Source organism: Peromyscus californicus, unplaced genomic scaffold, assembly GCF_007827085.1.
Source record: "Peromyscus californicus insignis strain IS unplaced genomic scaffold, ASM782708v3 Scaffold_9__1_contigs__length_137607984, whole genome shotgun sequence".
NCBI classification, from domain to species: domain Eukaryota; kingdom Metazoa; phylum Chordata; class Mammalia; order Rodentia; family Cricetidae; genus Peromyscus; species Peromyscus californicus.
The window spans coordinates 56,661,113-56,676,529 of record NW_026294617.1 but is presented as its reverse complement, the minus strand read 5'-3'; the positions used below and the strand labels follow the sequence as shown (position 1 = coordinate 56,676,529).

Below are 15,417 nucleotides of genomic sequence, written 5' to 3'. Positions count from 1 at the left end.
AGATAAACACCAGATAAAATATTTATGGAGGTACAACGTGCTGGGAGGGAAGTTAGACCTAAGGTTGATATCTGATGAAAGGCCCTGAATATAAGGAAATTGTTTACAAATGTGTTGCTCTTGTGTAAAATCTTCCCACTAAATCTGCAGTAGTAATACGATGTGAATGACCTGACACATAGCTGTCAGGCAAACAACTGCCAGACCAGGAGCAATTTCCACAGCATTGGTGCTTCAGAATGATTCAACAGTAAACTAAATTGCTCAACTTAGGAATGATTTTCTATTTTTATGCCATTCCCAAAAGGCACCCCTGGTCAGACTTGTAATCATTTTCAAAAAGTCATTAGGATCTTCCTCTCAGAAACCTTGAGTTTCCTTTACTTTGCCTATGTTGTTATTTCTGATTAAAGTCTTTTAGGTTCCACTTAATGATAATGCTACTCTTCTTCAGATTAGACATATTAGTACTTATATTTGTGGGTGGCAATTATAGAGAGATGTTATTCACATGTATTAAGCATTTAATGGGAAAAGACAAAAATACCAACAATAAAAACAGCATTTAAATAATGTGTGCTAATAGGATAAGAGTTAGAAAGAAAAATATGATTCTAGCTCAAAATTAGAACTTATTCTGGTTGGGCCATTTCCATATTAAACCCTATATTTCATGTATATTTGTTAAGTTATCCCAAAATATTAATGGTCTATAAGATTTATGCTGGCTATGTTAGAAGTTATAATCTTGTAGTTTAATAGCGCTGTTGGTACCTTCTTTGCAGGACCTTAATAAGTCAAACTGGAAATTACATCCACTTGTTTAAAATTGGGAATTCATCATTATATTTTTTATATTGATTACCCATTACAACAATTTGGCCTCAAATATCTACTTTACTGTCTTCCCTCTTGCTCTTCATGCTCCTACCTTCAGCAAATCTTGCATTATGTCCTTGGGAAAGACAATTTTATTTTTTCATTTGCATTAAGTACTCCCATGTTTTCATCACTCAACAACTTTCTGCTAATAGTTTGTCTTCCTTTGTACTTCCTTCTTTGTTTCCTTCCTTCCTATCAGTGATTTTTTTGAGACAAGATCTATATATCCCAAGGTGGACTTCACCTCTATATGTAGCCAAAGATGGCTTTGAACTCCTAGTCTTCCTGCCTCTACCTCCTGTCAGTATATCCATGACTCACTGTGCTTGGTATGTAGTGCTCAAGACTGAACCTTGGGAGTCATGGTTAAAAGTGAAGCACTATACCAATTGAGGTACATGTCCAGGCCCCTGGAGTCTTTGTTTCCCATCTCTCTGATCTTAGGATACTTGCCTACACTTCCCTGTTTTCAGTAATGCTAACAATGCATTACCTCCTCAAAGTTAAACTACAAATTATGAACCACTTAATTAAATCAATTTGCATTTCCACTCTAAACATGCATTTTATTTTACTCAAATCTTTTGAGAACATTATAGAATCATAATTCTTTTTTCTTGATGGAGGGGGTCTCTGCAACCACCAAGGCCAGTAGAAAAATGATCCACAGCAGTTAAAGTAGTCTGGTTCAGCAGGACTCTGTAGCCAGTGATGGTTCAAACTTTGACAGTGCAACCCAGGGTTGTTTATTTTAGGCTTTTTAAAGCACAGAACAATTTGGTAACATTTGTCTAGTGATAATTAACTCAGTCCCATGTGCACAACAAGCTTAAAACATGACTACATGGAAACTCTTCATAAAGTACGAGTGACATCTTCCATAATGGTAATTTCTATAGATTAACTAAAATAAAAACAGACTCAGATTAAACAAGCTAATGATAAGGATCTGTGGGAGGAAGGATAGAACTACAGATTGATTGAGACAAACAAGCTCAAGATAAGGGTCTGGGGGAATCAGTGTATTCTAGCCACACAGATAGCACAAAAGTCACCAGGCTATTTATTAATCATGTCTGTTCCCAGCCTTCTAGGTGGAAAACAGTTATACATCTCTCTCTTGGAAGAGAAATCCCTTGTGTTTAACATTTCTGGCTCACCTAGTGCTTATCTGTGAACACAAGGACCTCCATGCCTCTTCTACTTCACCTTCCCCTGCTAAGTTCATCATACTAAAAACTAACCCCTTTACATCACCTTCTTTAGAGGACAGTTTTTCAAAGCCAACAGAGAACTTAGAATTTTAGATCTGAGGATGAGGAGATGGCAGCCATGAATATGAAAAATATTTTCCAAATATTGTCGGTGATCATGTAGGGTGACCTACAGCATCATATAACTCCAGTTCCATAGATGTTACACACTTCACTTACCTGGGCATACATCCTGAATACACACATAAACACATATATGAAGTTAAAAGAAAAGTTTAAGAAAGAAAATAAAGAAGTTTAGTTCTTTAGTCAGAGAGGCTAAACTTTCCACCTTCTGTCTCAGGCTCCTCAGTAGCTAGGATTATAAAGCCTGATCTTCAGACTCATTCATACCAACCACTAGTTTTCAGTTCTTGGACTGCTTTAATTGAGTAGCTACTATGTGCCTGATATGGTGCAGAGCCTTACTTGCAAATAAAGCATAATTATGAAAGCATGCTTATTATTTTCTTGTGCAATGTTCTTTCATTACTGTGAGACAGGGTCAGAAAATAAGGGGGCTAGAAACACATTCGGTCTACTGTCTATTTCACTATCAACCAGGAGTTAAAACTGTTTTTTTTAATATTGCTTGAAGAACAAAATAAAATAGAAAGAAGATAACAAATGCATAATATATAAAGCATGCATAAGATTCAGGTTTCTGTAAATAAAGTGTCTTTGAGATAGAGCTTCACTAACCCATTCATTTAAGAGAAAAAAAAATGGCTGCCTTTCTGCTACAGTGGCCATGAATGCATGGGCTGCAAAGCCTAAAAAAACTTGGCTGTGTAGGAAATTTTGCTGATTTCTGATTTTATACAATCCCTACCCTAGTTAGAAGGTTAGTTCTTAGTTAAATTCTTTTTGATCCTGGTAGCTTTATTTTCTGCTAATTGTAGAAAACCAGAGCTCAAATCTGGATTCCTTGATCCATTTCTTCTATGCTAGGTGGTCATCCATACTGAGGACCTACTATGATCACATGACACAAGAGAGTAATCTCCAGTTATTCCATCATCAGACCTCCTTCAATTTAAATCTTTCCAGAAAAAAACTGTGAAGTGTATAGTACAGATCAAACATTCTACATAAAAAAGGAATACATAAAGTGGTGAAAACTTCAATCAAAACTCAAACAAAGATAAGGTAACTTATTTGCTATGTGGGGGCATAGATAGGCAGATAGATGGAGAGAGAAAATAAAGCTTGGTTTATGTTAGGGAAACTCAAAAAATAAAAAGAACGAAGGAAAGAAAAGGAAAAAAGAGAAAGAAAGAAAGAAAGAAAGAAAGAAAGAAAGAAAGAAAGAAAGAAAGAAAGAAAGAGAAAGAGAGAGGAAGGAAAGAAGGAAGGAAGGAAGGAAGGAACAAAGAAAGTTAGAAAGAAAGAGAGAGGAAGGAAATTGTGGTTGCAGTTCTATAAAGTATTAGATGTAAAAGAACAGGGACAGAGAAAAATTGAGAATTAAAGTCATTTCTAAACACACACACACACACACACATATACATATATGTATACATACGTATATACATATATACGTGTGTGTGTGTGTGTGTGTATAAGAAGAATTGGTATGTAAATTATCCTGAAAATTAGGAGTGAAAAGGAAAGTGTAAGTTATAATATGTAAAGACTGGCACTCAGCAGAGAAAACCAATGACATCATGAGGTTTGCAGGCAAATGGATGGATCTAGAAAAAATCATCCTGAGTGAGGTAACCCAGACTCAGAAAGACAAACATGGTATGTACTCACTCATAGCAGGATACTAGATGTGGAACAAGGATGACTGGACTGCTACTCACATCACCAGGGAGGCTACCTGGAAAACAGGGCCCCAAGAAAGACACGGGGATCGCCCAATGATGGAGAAATGGATGAGATCTACATGAACAGCCTGGACGTGAGTGGGGAAAATGAAGGGCGAGGGTTGAGGGAAAGAGATCTTGGCGGAGCAGGAGATCCCAGCTGGATCAAGAACAGAGAGGGAGAACAAGGAATAGGAGACCATGGTAAATGAAGACCACATGAGAATAGGAAGAAGCAAAGTGCTAGAGAGGCCCACAGAAATCCACAAAGATACCCCTACAATAGACTGCTGGCAATGGTCAAGAGACGGCCTGAACTGACCTACTCTGGTGATGGGATGGTCAAACACCCTAATTGTTGGGCTAGAAACCCCATCCAATGACTGAGGGATCTGGATGCAGAGATCCATGGGCTAGGCCCCGGGTGGAGCTCCAGGAGTCCAATTAGTGAGAAAGAGGAGGGTTTATATGAGCGAGAATTGTTGAGACCAAGGTTGGATAAGGCACAGGGACAAATAGCCAAACGAATGGAAACACATGAACTATGAACCAATGGCTGAGGGGTCCCCAACTGGATCAGGCCCTCTGAATGGGTGAGACAGTTGATTGGCTTGATCTGTTTGGGAGGCATCCAGGCAGTGGGACCGGGCCCTGTGTTCATTGCATGAGTTGGCTGTTTGAAACCTGGGGCTTATGCAGGGTTGCTTGGCTCAGCCTGGGAGGAGGGGACTGGACCTGCCTGGACTGAGTCTACCAGGTTGATCTCAGTTCTCGGGGGAGGCTTTGCTATGGAGGAGGTGGGCTGGGGGGAAAAGTAAGGGGGCGGGGAGAACAAGGGAATCCATGACTGATATGTAGAACTGGATTGTATTGTAAAATAAAATAAAATAAAAATAGTAAGAGAATCTAGTGTGCTGAGACTAATTAAAAGCCAGGCCAGGTTCTCTCAACTATAAGGAGAGGTTATCTGGTAGTCTGAATAGTCTGTACAATCACTGTTTTATACAATTTAAAGAGCTGTGAATGGAAAAGTTGACACTAGTATGATGACCCATAACAGTGCACTAGTGGTGGCACATGAGGTGTCCTAAGATTTGTACAAATTATCTTGGACACTGAATGAAGCAGCAGCATGCATTCATCCCAGAGAGTGTTGTAGACAGCCATAGGTAGACAGGGAAGAAATGAAAAGGTGTTGGAACAAAGAAGCCAGGGGCTGACATCTTAATTAAATAGGCACACAGAAGCACTTAGGTGGACAGCTTGCAAGCTTCTGCACACTGTTCTTGTTGCTTGTCAGCAGTCGCTGAACAGACACTGGTTTGAGCTCCTTTGCCTCATCTCACTTTTGAATTTTCCACCAGGTGGTTCCCCTAGCCCTGAGAATTCCCTCCATTGGCTAAGAATGAGAAGCAGAATTGGGAGAGTTGTACTCACTGCTATTTATGAGTCATTGCACTCTCTGTTCCTTAAAGCTACAAACTCCGTACATCACTTCAGAGAATAAAGATGAGGGACCACTGTGTTTCATTATGCACTAATTATTCCTTCCTAAGCACATGTGTTGTGTAAACTAATGTTTTTGTTTTTGGTTTTTTTTTTTTTTTTTTTTTTTTTTTTTTTTTTTTTTTTTTTTTTTTTTTTTCGAGACAGGGTTTCTCTGTGTAGTTTTGGTGCTTGTTCTGGATCTTGCTCTGTAGACCAGGCTGGCTTCGAACTCACAGAGATCTACCTGGCTCTGCCTCCCGAGTGCTGGGACTAAAGGCGTGTGCCTCCACTGCCCAGCAAACTAATGGTATTAATTGAGCCAAATAATTTAACTAAAATCATTTTATTGTAAAGAACTTCCAAATAATAAACAGCAGACAGCTGGACTGATGTAGCCTTTTAAGCAAGTAGTCAAACAAGTAGTTGGCCAAACCCAGTCTTTACATCTAGACAAACCTCTCTCTCTATATATACACTAATTGTACAGAAATCACAAAACATACAACTCAATTTATACTGTCTTCAATAAGTTTTCTTACTCTAAGTATATTTCATTAAAAAAATAGAAACAATGATTTCCCTCAGCTCTTGAAAACATACCACCCATTTTCTTAATCAGTGTGTTTTCCATGTGGAGTTGAAATAGTCCCATTTTCTGCATGTGGACCTTCTATCACAATGTGTCTCAGGGATCTTCTTGCTTAGAGTTCCTCAGAGTTTATATTTGTATTCAACAGTTTGGCAAAGCCATATCCTGTTGTACACAATAAAAATATTAGCCTTTGGAAAATTTACTATAGATGAGGCACAAAATTTGGGGCATGAATATCTATTTAAATCTTATTTGTGATAGATAATAAATGGATCAAGATTTAGTCTTTTATGTGCCATCTTTTTAGTCACAATCTAGGAAGTCTAACTCTACAGCAGTACTAACCATAATGTGGTCTGTGCACTGCAGTCTTTTAGACCACTATCAGTAACTAAACTAAAACTAACCTATAGTTTAAAACAGCTGTTTAGTGCACTGACTCACTAACCAAAAGCAAACAAAATTAGATCGAGCTCCTGTGTCACAAATTCTCTCTTAAAAATATATGTGTGCTATATTCACATATGTGTATAACCAGTGTGATAACAATAATAAAGTCATACTTGGAAAATCGTGTGATAGGATACAAACTTTTTTTGGCTGGGTGTTTCTGATAAATAAATAATAGAAAATAAACATTTAAATTTGCATCAAAATATATAGTTCTATGTTATAATGATATCTCTTACGGCCTTTTAGAAATATGTGTATATAAAACTCTGTGTACATATGTATATTATCTACCTGAGCTATTTGTAAATGTTCTAGTTATAATACTTTTTGAATATTGATTTGCACAATGATTGTAACTTATATTTAAAATAAACTATTAAGTAATTTAGAACCAAAGACATTTTACTTTCCCTCTTTTGCTGCTGTGGATGAAAACTCAAGGATTTGCTTTCATTAGGCAAGGGCTCTATCATTGAGCTATAACTAGGACTCTGATGATCACATACTCATTTTTTAAAAATACTAACAGGAACTGAGATACAAATATTTTCCTCAATCTTCTAATTAGGATCACTGCTTATAACCGAAACAATACGCCACCCACCTTCAAAAATGGAGTACAATGAATTTGACAGATTCTATTAAAGACTTCATTTATGTCCATGTAGGCCAGAGCACTTTTGGATATACAATATAGGGGCTATTTTTACCTGAATTGAGGCTACACTAGAAGACTACTTATTGTATGGTTTTGATTTTAGGACATCAAAAGCACAAAGAATACACTACAGAAATCCTTACTTTCAACCTAAACAAAATCCGTTGATGTGTTTTACTGTCAGTGTAAAAATTAGGCTGAGGGCAGTGTGCAGGCGGAAGCCAGTGCTGGAAAGGGAAAGCAGAACAATCCACCCAGAGGCTAATCATGCCCAGGTGTAACACGCAGCAATACCCATATATTAGTTGCAAAATACTTTTCATAAGCCCTGATTACCTCTTTAGTGAAATGCATATAATAATGCCTTCCATCAGACAGAGTCATTGTGAGGATTAAACAAAATCATGTTTGTATTGTTCAAGTAATCAGTACTACTCACCTCTTATTTTCAGGTAGAATTTTCTCTGGAGATTGCACTTCATGAAATTACACTAGCCTACATATTTCACATAAACTTTGTTTTCACTTCCCATAACTGTTTGCACAGGTTTGGCTGCATGTATTTAAGAGTTTCTGGGTGATCTGAAGTGTGGCAAATACATATTTCTCTCTGTCATTGGTTGCTCGGCTTGAGCTTATTGGGACATTTCTCATTTACTGATCTAGATTTTGATAACATTGAATTTAAATTCTAGCAACTGTATTTTAATTCATGGATGAGAAATCAAAGATATTGAATGACTGAACTGTATCTAAATGCAGAATGTTTATCAAAATTTAAATTCCTTATGAATAGCTGATATGATAAATAATAGTGTGTTAGATATTTAATCCCTATAAAATATAGTGAGAAAACTGGAGACATTATAAGTAAGTGCAAATTAGAGAGCATTCCACTTCTCCTAGCGGTTGCAAGGGATTGAAATTCTGGGTTGGGGCAGAAGCTTAAAGGGCTGAGACTCCAGGGACAGGAATTTTGTGGCTCCTGTACAGGCTTGTGCTTCAAACAGTGAGAGAACCCAAAGGAACTCTCCAGGCCCAAGGTCTCAAGTTATGTCAGATAACCAGAAAAAAAAGTCATTGGCAAAATGTGTTGAACTGAAAACAAATACCAAAACCCCAGTGAGATATAGTAATTATGGCAATCATCAATAAATGTGAATTAGGTAGAAACTGGAGCTTCACATTCAGTCAACTTTGTTAAGAACTAGCATGAACATTTGGAATTAAAAGACTCAGTTCAATTTTGCTTCTCAACCTATTGAAGGTATTTTATCATAATGGAGTAATAAGTTTATTTTACAAAGTGAACTTAGCAAGGTGGCTAGCAAAGAAAAAACAATAATGAAAAATCTGTTACTTCATAACATACATACATCCTACTGTCCTATTCTTAAAATAATGGAAAGTTAAGCATAATCACAGTGCCCAAGAGAAATACTGATATTCCTTTCAAATATATTGTATACCTTAGTCATCCTACAAGGAGAGAATTCTAACTTCAAACACACTGTGTACCCTAATTTTATTTGTGTTTGCCTGAACACTCCAACTAACTGTCAACACATTCTTTGGACTAAAGAGAGCAATTAAACAGTGACCCCTCATTATATGCCCCACAGAATGATTTTCTGACTTTGAAAGGTGGACTCTTGGTTATAAGTCAGTGTAGCTGTTTAAACACAGCCAAGATCTGAACTTCAGTCTTTCCTTCAGCTCAAGTCTGTCTTGGGCTATTCATTTACCTGATCAATCAGCACTGTAACATTATTTAAAAAAACTGGCAATGGCTTTATAAATACGGTATGAAATCTTAGATGTGAAATAGGTTCAAAGGCAAAATCTAGCCATTTTAAACATTTCAAATGACTCTCAGTTGGATTTAATTTACCTTGGATGCTGTATTGTATTTGAAGTAAAATATTTCTCATCATTATAAATCCATACAAGAAGAGGAACAAACTTTTAAGAAAAAGTAGTTAAATAATTTGAATGACCTGGAGTGTGAGCTGTGGCCTCCTTCCCCTCAAAGTTCTTTTTTCTTAGTATGGCATTGAGTAATGTGTATTTTATAGGTTTCTCTTTTCGATTTTAGTTATGAAATAAGATTCTCCACCTCAATATGTAGAATATCTGTGTCCCTCTTCTATGCATTATCGGTGAGATGGGAGTATGAATTAAGCTCCTTGTCAGTCTGTTGACTCATCTCCATTATTCAACCCATGTAATAGCACTTAAGCATCCCACTTTGATCCAGGAGTGAACAGTGTCAGAGGCAGATGGTGCCTATCATTTGGATGAGATTCTTCCGTCTTCACATATTGTCCAGCTAAAAGTGCTTGATGTGGAAGACAGGCTGCCTAGTTTTGTGAGCCTGCTACTGGCTGAAAAAAATTATTCTGATATAACAGATTTATCTTCCCTAGATTATAAATCTATCTGCAGATATAATTATATACATTTCTATTTTTAAACCTGATTGCAGTTCGCGCAGAAATCTGTGCCACATAAAAATGCTAATGAAGAGCAACACTGCATTTGATTAACCTTTTTTTTTTTTTTCCTCCAGCATCAGGGATGGAACCCAGAGCTTCACACATGTGAAGCAAGCCCATTGCCACTCAGCCATAGGACAAGATTTCAAATAATTTCATATTTTTCCTAATACTTATTGCTTAATGATTCTTTTAGAAGACTTAAAGTTTATGTGTTTTTAAGATGGAATCTTACTATGTAGCCCTGCCTATCCTAGACTCATAATGTTGACCAGACTTAGCCTTGAAATTGCAACAGTCATCCTACCTCAGCCTCCTGCATGCAGAAAATACAGTAGCAAATTTTATTGTGTACAGGTTTATGGTGAAAAGATAATATAAAAAATTATATGGAAGTAAATTCATTTTATCAATTAGAGAAAAAATATGAAAAATGATCTGTTGCATAAAATCACATTTTCAATTATCTTTAGAATATTATATTTGTAAAATTATATCAGTTAATAAGTGTATTCAATGTTACAGATTAAAGCACCAACTATAATGAAAATGGGGCTGTAGATATAAAAACTTTTGAGCAGGGTCTTATAATGTTCCTCTGTTCTTATCATAAAGACCATACTTTTCATCTTAAAATATGGTTGAAACTGAAAGCCTTGAGCTTATGAACATGGCATTTAGAGATGGCCCAGGGCAGGCACAATCCTTGTGGACACCCAGCCATGTTGCCAGCAACTGAGTTGTGTTGCCCATGATGCCACTACGTTCATCCCATTGTCTGTGCAGCAGTGAGATGAAACTCGCAATTTTGCATGACCCCATGCCAATCTTTCCTGCTACTTCTCTTCTATCGTCATGATAGTGCACTTTACTAATCTAGGGAAAGATGCTTCATTCAAGGGAAATTCATCAGGGTGATTTTCTTTAACATGCTCCATTATTCATATTCCTATAAGAGCAACTGCCACACTTACACAGGCATGTGATTTATAGCTCATGTGTGTCCTCCTCTTTCCTCTTCAAGACATAATTACCACAAAACCTGACACAACAGGAGTTTTCAATACAAATCTATACATTAACAATTAAACAAAACTCATTTGAGATGGGTACGAGTAATAATATAGAGTTTAATATTAGAGAAATTTATTTTAGATTACAATGAATAGATAAGGAAATGGGGTACAACACACAATAGAATATTAAGTAGCTCTAACAATCCTGACAACCTGTTGTTTATTAGAAAATAGATGTAACTTAATGTTATGTTTAGTGAAATAGTCCAAAGTGAGACAGAAAGACACATTGCTACATATTTCTCTGATGCAGAAAAAATAAAAGTAAACTCTGATGTCATCGCACTGTAGATCAACTGGGAAGTACTAGAGGATAAGGGCTTTGAGTAGATAGATGAGAAAAAAGGCTGATAAGTAGGTACCATGTTAAAATTAGCAAGGTAGCAAGACACTCTAGGGTGCTGTTGAAAAGCACAGTGATTATAGGTAATTTTAAAATGGTAAAAGAATTGGGACTGTTTTTCTCCACAAAAAAAAACTTATCTGAAATCATATATATCTTATCTGATACAAAAAATATGAAATGACTACACGTATTGAAACACCGTATTGTGCTGAAGAATATATACCATACCATTTTATTTATATATATTTCATATATATATATATATAAATTTATATGTATATAACACACACACACACACACACACACACACACACACACACACACACATATATATATATATATATATATATGTATGTTTTTTGATACGGGGTTTCTCTGTGTAGCTTTGCGCCTTTCCTGGAACTTACTCTGTAGACCAGGCTTGCCTCGAACTCACAGAGATCCGCCTGTCTCTGCTTCCTGAGTGCTGGGATTAAAGGCATGTTCCACCACCGCTCGGCAGGAAATAATTTTTGACAGGTAGGACTGAAACAGAAGTTTGTGTGTCTATCGGTGTTATATAACATGCTGCTTTGTGCATGTGCATTTACATAAGAGAACAGTATCTACTGTAATTATTATGCATATTAAACTTTAGAGATAAATGAACAGGGTAGCTGATGGCACAGCTGTACTATAGCCTAGCAAGCTCTGGGAAAGATTGACTGCATTATTAAAGTGTTGACAAGTCCATGATAGTTGCCTAAAATGATTCAACAAAAATTTAAAAATAAATAAATCGCCGGGTGGTTTTCAGTACACTTTAAAAATGAAAATGGGGATTGTTTGTCTAAAATGATTAGTTGTCAAAAACATACCCACATAAAATATTTAATAGTGATAGTTCAAAATATATTATGTGCCAAGGACAAAAAATTGTTTAGTTTAATATATAAAGTGTAGAGTGGACATCAGGAGACATGGTGGAACAAATCATTATTTCTTAAAAATAAACAACAATAAACTTTTATTTCTTAACAATAAACTTCTGTATTTTCATTATACAAATACAATAAATACTACAAAACCTGTAATTTAAGTCATATACAGTAAGAATTGTATGGTATTTTAAATATCAAGTATTTTTATGCTTAATAATATCTGTATCAATATTTTTATAATCACTTAACATCTCTACCATGAAAAAAATCCAGCGAAAAATTCAAGTCACTTTGAACGCACTAATTATTCTGCTCACAGTGATTGAAACAACTTGGCTGCTTTTATCAACAGCTCCTTCAAGAGCCCTTTATGTGGTGTCTCTCTATAACCTTATTGTGCCTAATGCAGAAGGGAACTGCACACCTCCATCAGGACACTGCTACCTGCTTTAAACCCCCACCCTCTGCCAAAGCCACCCTAGTGGGAGCTTCCAAACAGATGTTCAACAGAAACACAGAGGAAGAATGTAACAACAGTGTGTATTTTCAGAAACGTCAGAAGATCTCTTTACATCTAGCACTTCAAAGAACAGTTTCATAAACGTATTTCTTTTGAAATCTAGAGAGTAATCTCTGAAGGAATATTTAGAAGGCATTTATATTACTCTCCATAGGAAGTTCTTTGCATGATGTCACCGCACATGCAAAGGAACAAAAGCATAAACTCTTATCGCTCCACAGTTCTGCAAATTAAGCCCTGTTTGAGCAGTGCCCCACAGAGACAGCACTCGGTGGGGGAGTCTCCTGATTGTGTTTTCCAGAACGCATTGTAGTGTGGAACTCAGAGGGCTGCCCACTGGCTATACCCGGATGTAGTGTGTCCACATCAGCTAAGGGGGCTGTTGTTTAAATAAGCATTTGGGGTGCCTAGTATCGAAAAGTAGTAATTGAATTAGAAACAGGACACGAAGCAAAGGAAAGCTGGAATCGTCACTAGGAGAGTTGGTGAGTTGGTTGCTTCCTGTGGAGAAACACAGGCTGTTCCTGCTTGCTGCTTCCTGTCACTCTTGCCTCATCCAGGTATTGGGCTGTGGATCTCCTATTCCTGGATACACTCTGTATTCTAATAAAGTACTAATGTTGATTTCTCAAAGGAAATTAATTTTCAAAGGAGGAAGCTCAACGGATAAAGTGCAGGAATCTTAGAGATTCGTGTCAGGTGTGCTACCAATGGCTGTGAGTTCAGTTTTGCTTCTCAGAACACTTTAAATTTGCACTGAATGCAGAAAAAGAGCCTTTGGGGGCATGTTCTAAATTAGTTAAGCATGATAATGCATGGGCCATTGTCTCACAGCTAGACCAATAGCCGGTCAGAGTAGTACCCTTTTTTTAGTCAAGACCAGCAGCTGGATCCAAAGAAAGCTCTATCTGTAAGGTGTGAGGTTGACTGAATTAAAAACCTTTGAAGGCCATGTGGGTGGTAGATGAGATTGACAGTCCTTGAAATCCAAGAGAGTGAAAAGTTATTAATCTGAAAAGAGTTTTAAATATTTCCCCCAAACTTATTTCAATTTGAATATGAATCCATAAGTCTGAATGAGAAATATATTTGCTTGAAGATCATACCCTCCCTAACAAGAAGAAATCTTGTGTAGAGCTAATATAAATAAAGCAAGAGTCCTGCCAATCAGAGATACGAAACAAAGGGCAAAAATCAACCCAGGAGATGAAAGAATAACACAGTTCACTGAACGAATCCTCGCCAGTGCTCTCCCAAAGTCTGAAACCTAATGCAAACTGACGTTGCACCAAAATTGAATTTTTATTTAGAGCAAGCAAACAGCACCTTTTGAAGAATTTGATGGAAGATTTGAAGTGTATCAGTCCTTATCTACACTTCACTGATCCACACACCCTGTGTGGGGAACTGAACTGTTACTACCTTAACGTTGAAATGACTTTGAAAAATATCTTATCAATGTTTATTTTTTATTCATAAGGAAAAAATGATTCCAAACGATTTCTCCCCTACCACTTATATCCAAGAGACTTATTCTCTAAAATCAGATAAGATAGATTTAATTTCACTATTTCAAAGAAAGGATGTTTTCACTCATCCAAACAGTACTTCAGATCTTATCATCACAAATTAATAGGCACTAGAGATTATATTTATCCCCTAAAACCTCAGTGATAAATTATTCTTGGAAATGTTTTGAGAAACAACAAAAGGGAAACACTGTTTAGTGTAATTACAAAGCAGGGATTAATGTTAAAATAGGGAAGAAATGAGATGTATCCCTCTTTAAAGTTAAACAAAACTGAGTGACTCATCGTGGTTGATGGCAATGGCCTTTTTGTTAAATTGTTTTTACTATGGCTCCTTGTACATGTTTATGTATAGCAGCATTTGAACTTGTCATGAATACACACCTCATCACACACTAAAGGGAGAACAGCAAAAGTGGCCACCCATGTCTCCCTGGGTATTCAAATGCTTAGCCAAATCCCAATATAGATAAGGAGAAGGCGTTTATGTAGGTGACTGACATCATCTAGTATGGTGAGCATTTCCCCAAACTCATGCTCCCAAACAGAGACAAAATTCTATCTCAAAATTATGATATTGAAACCTACACTGAGTTTTCTACCTGTCCTAAAATCCATCCTCAAGACTCCAACATTCAGGTTGATTTGAGTTTCGAGTCTGATGAACTGGCCCACAGCACTTAAACAGACAATTCCTCTCTCACCTAAATAGTCTACTGTCGGTCAGTCCTACTGTCATTGGACTTCACACCTTAGCCCACAATTCTGAGTCAATGTTTTAAAATTCATGTATGTGTAGATAAACAGAGAGAGGAGGGGAGTAGAAGGAGGGATGGGAGGAAGAGGGATTAAGGAAGGGAATGAAGGAAGGGAGGATGAGGAAGGGAGGGGGAGGGAGTGAGAGAAGGGAAGAGGAAGAGAGAGACAGGGAGATACAAAGAAAGAGAGATGCAAGCACAGAGACAGACACAGAGTGACAGATGTCCCTAATGAAACATTGTCATCTTATATAGCTTTCCACTACCAGCCTCTAATGGACTGGATAAAGATATAAAATGAAGTTCTAAATCACAATCTTAAATGTCTTTGTTAGTCACATGGCCTTGTCAACTTTAAATATGGGAATTAGGAAACAATTTTGAATGTTGTCTGAAAGTATGTTCATTATATTTTAAATAATCACATTTTGAGTTTTTAGCATAAGTCTAAATTTGTATGGGAGAAGATAGGGATAATAAGTTTAATATCCAAAATACATACATTCTAAAAATTATCCTCAGTTTTCTTTTACTTTGTTAAAGACATGATGTCCTAAAAACCTGGAGATGGTCTAAATTATATAGCCTAAGAAAGTTATTGAATGTTGTGTTTATTGTTAAAATTTCATCCTTATC

At 36.7% G+C, this 15,417-nt stretch overlaps 1 protein-coding gene across 3 annotated transcripts in view; it reads right to left on the bottom strand.

Annotated features, from left to right (window-relative positions):
* Fstl5 (follistatin like 5) overlaps positions 1-15,417 on the bottom strand; it is a 596,643-nt gene that overhangs the window by 117,826 nt on the left and 463,400 nt on the right. The gene's annotated exons all lie outside the window — the stretch shown is intronic.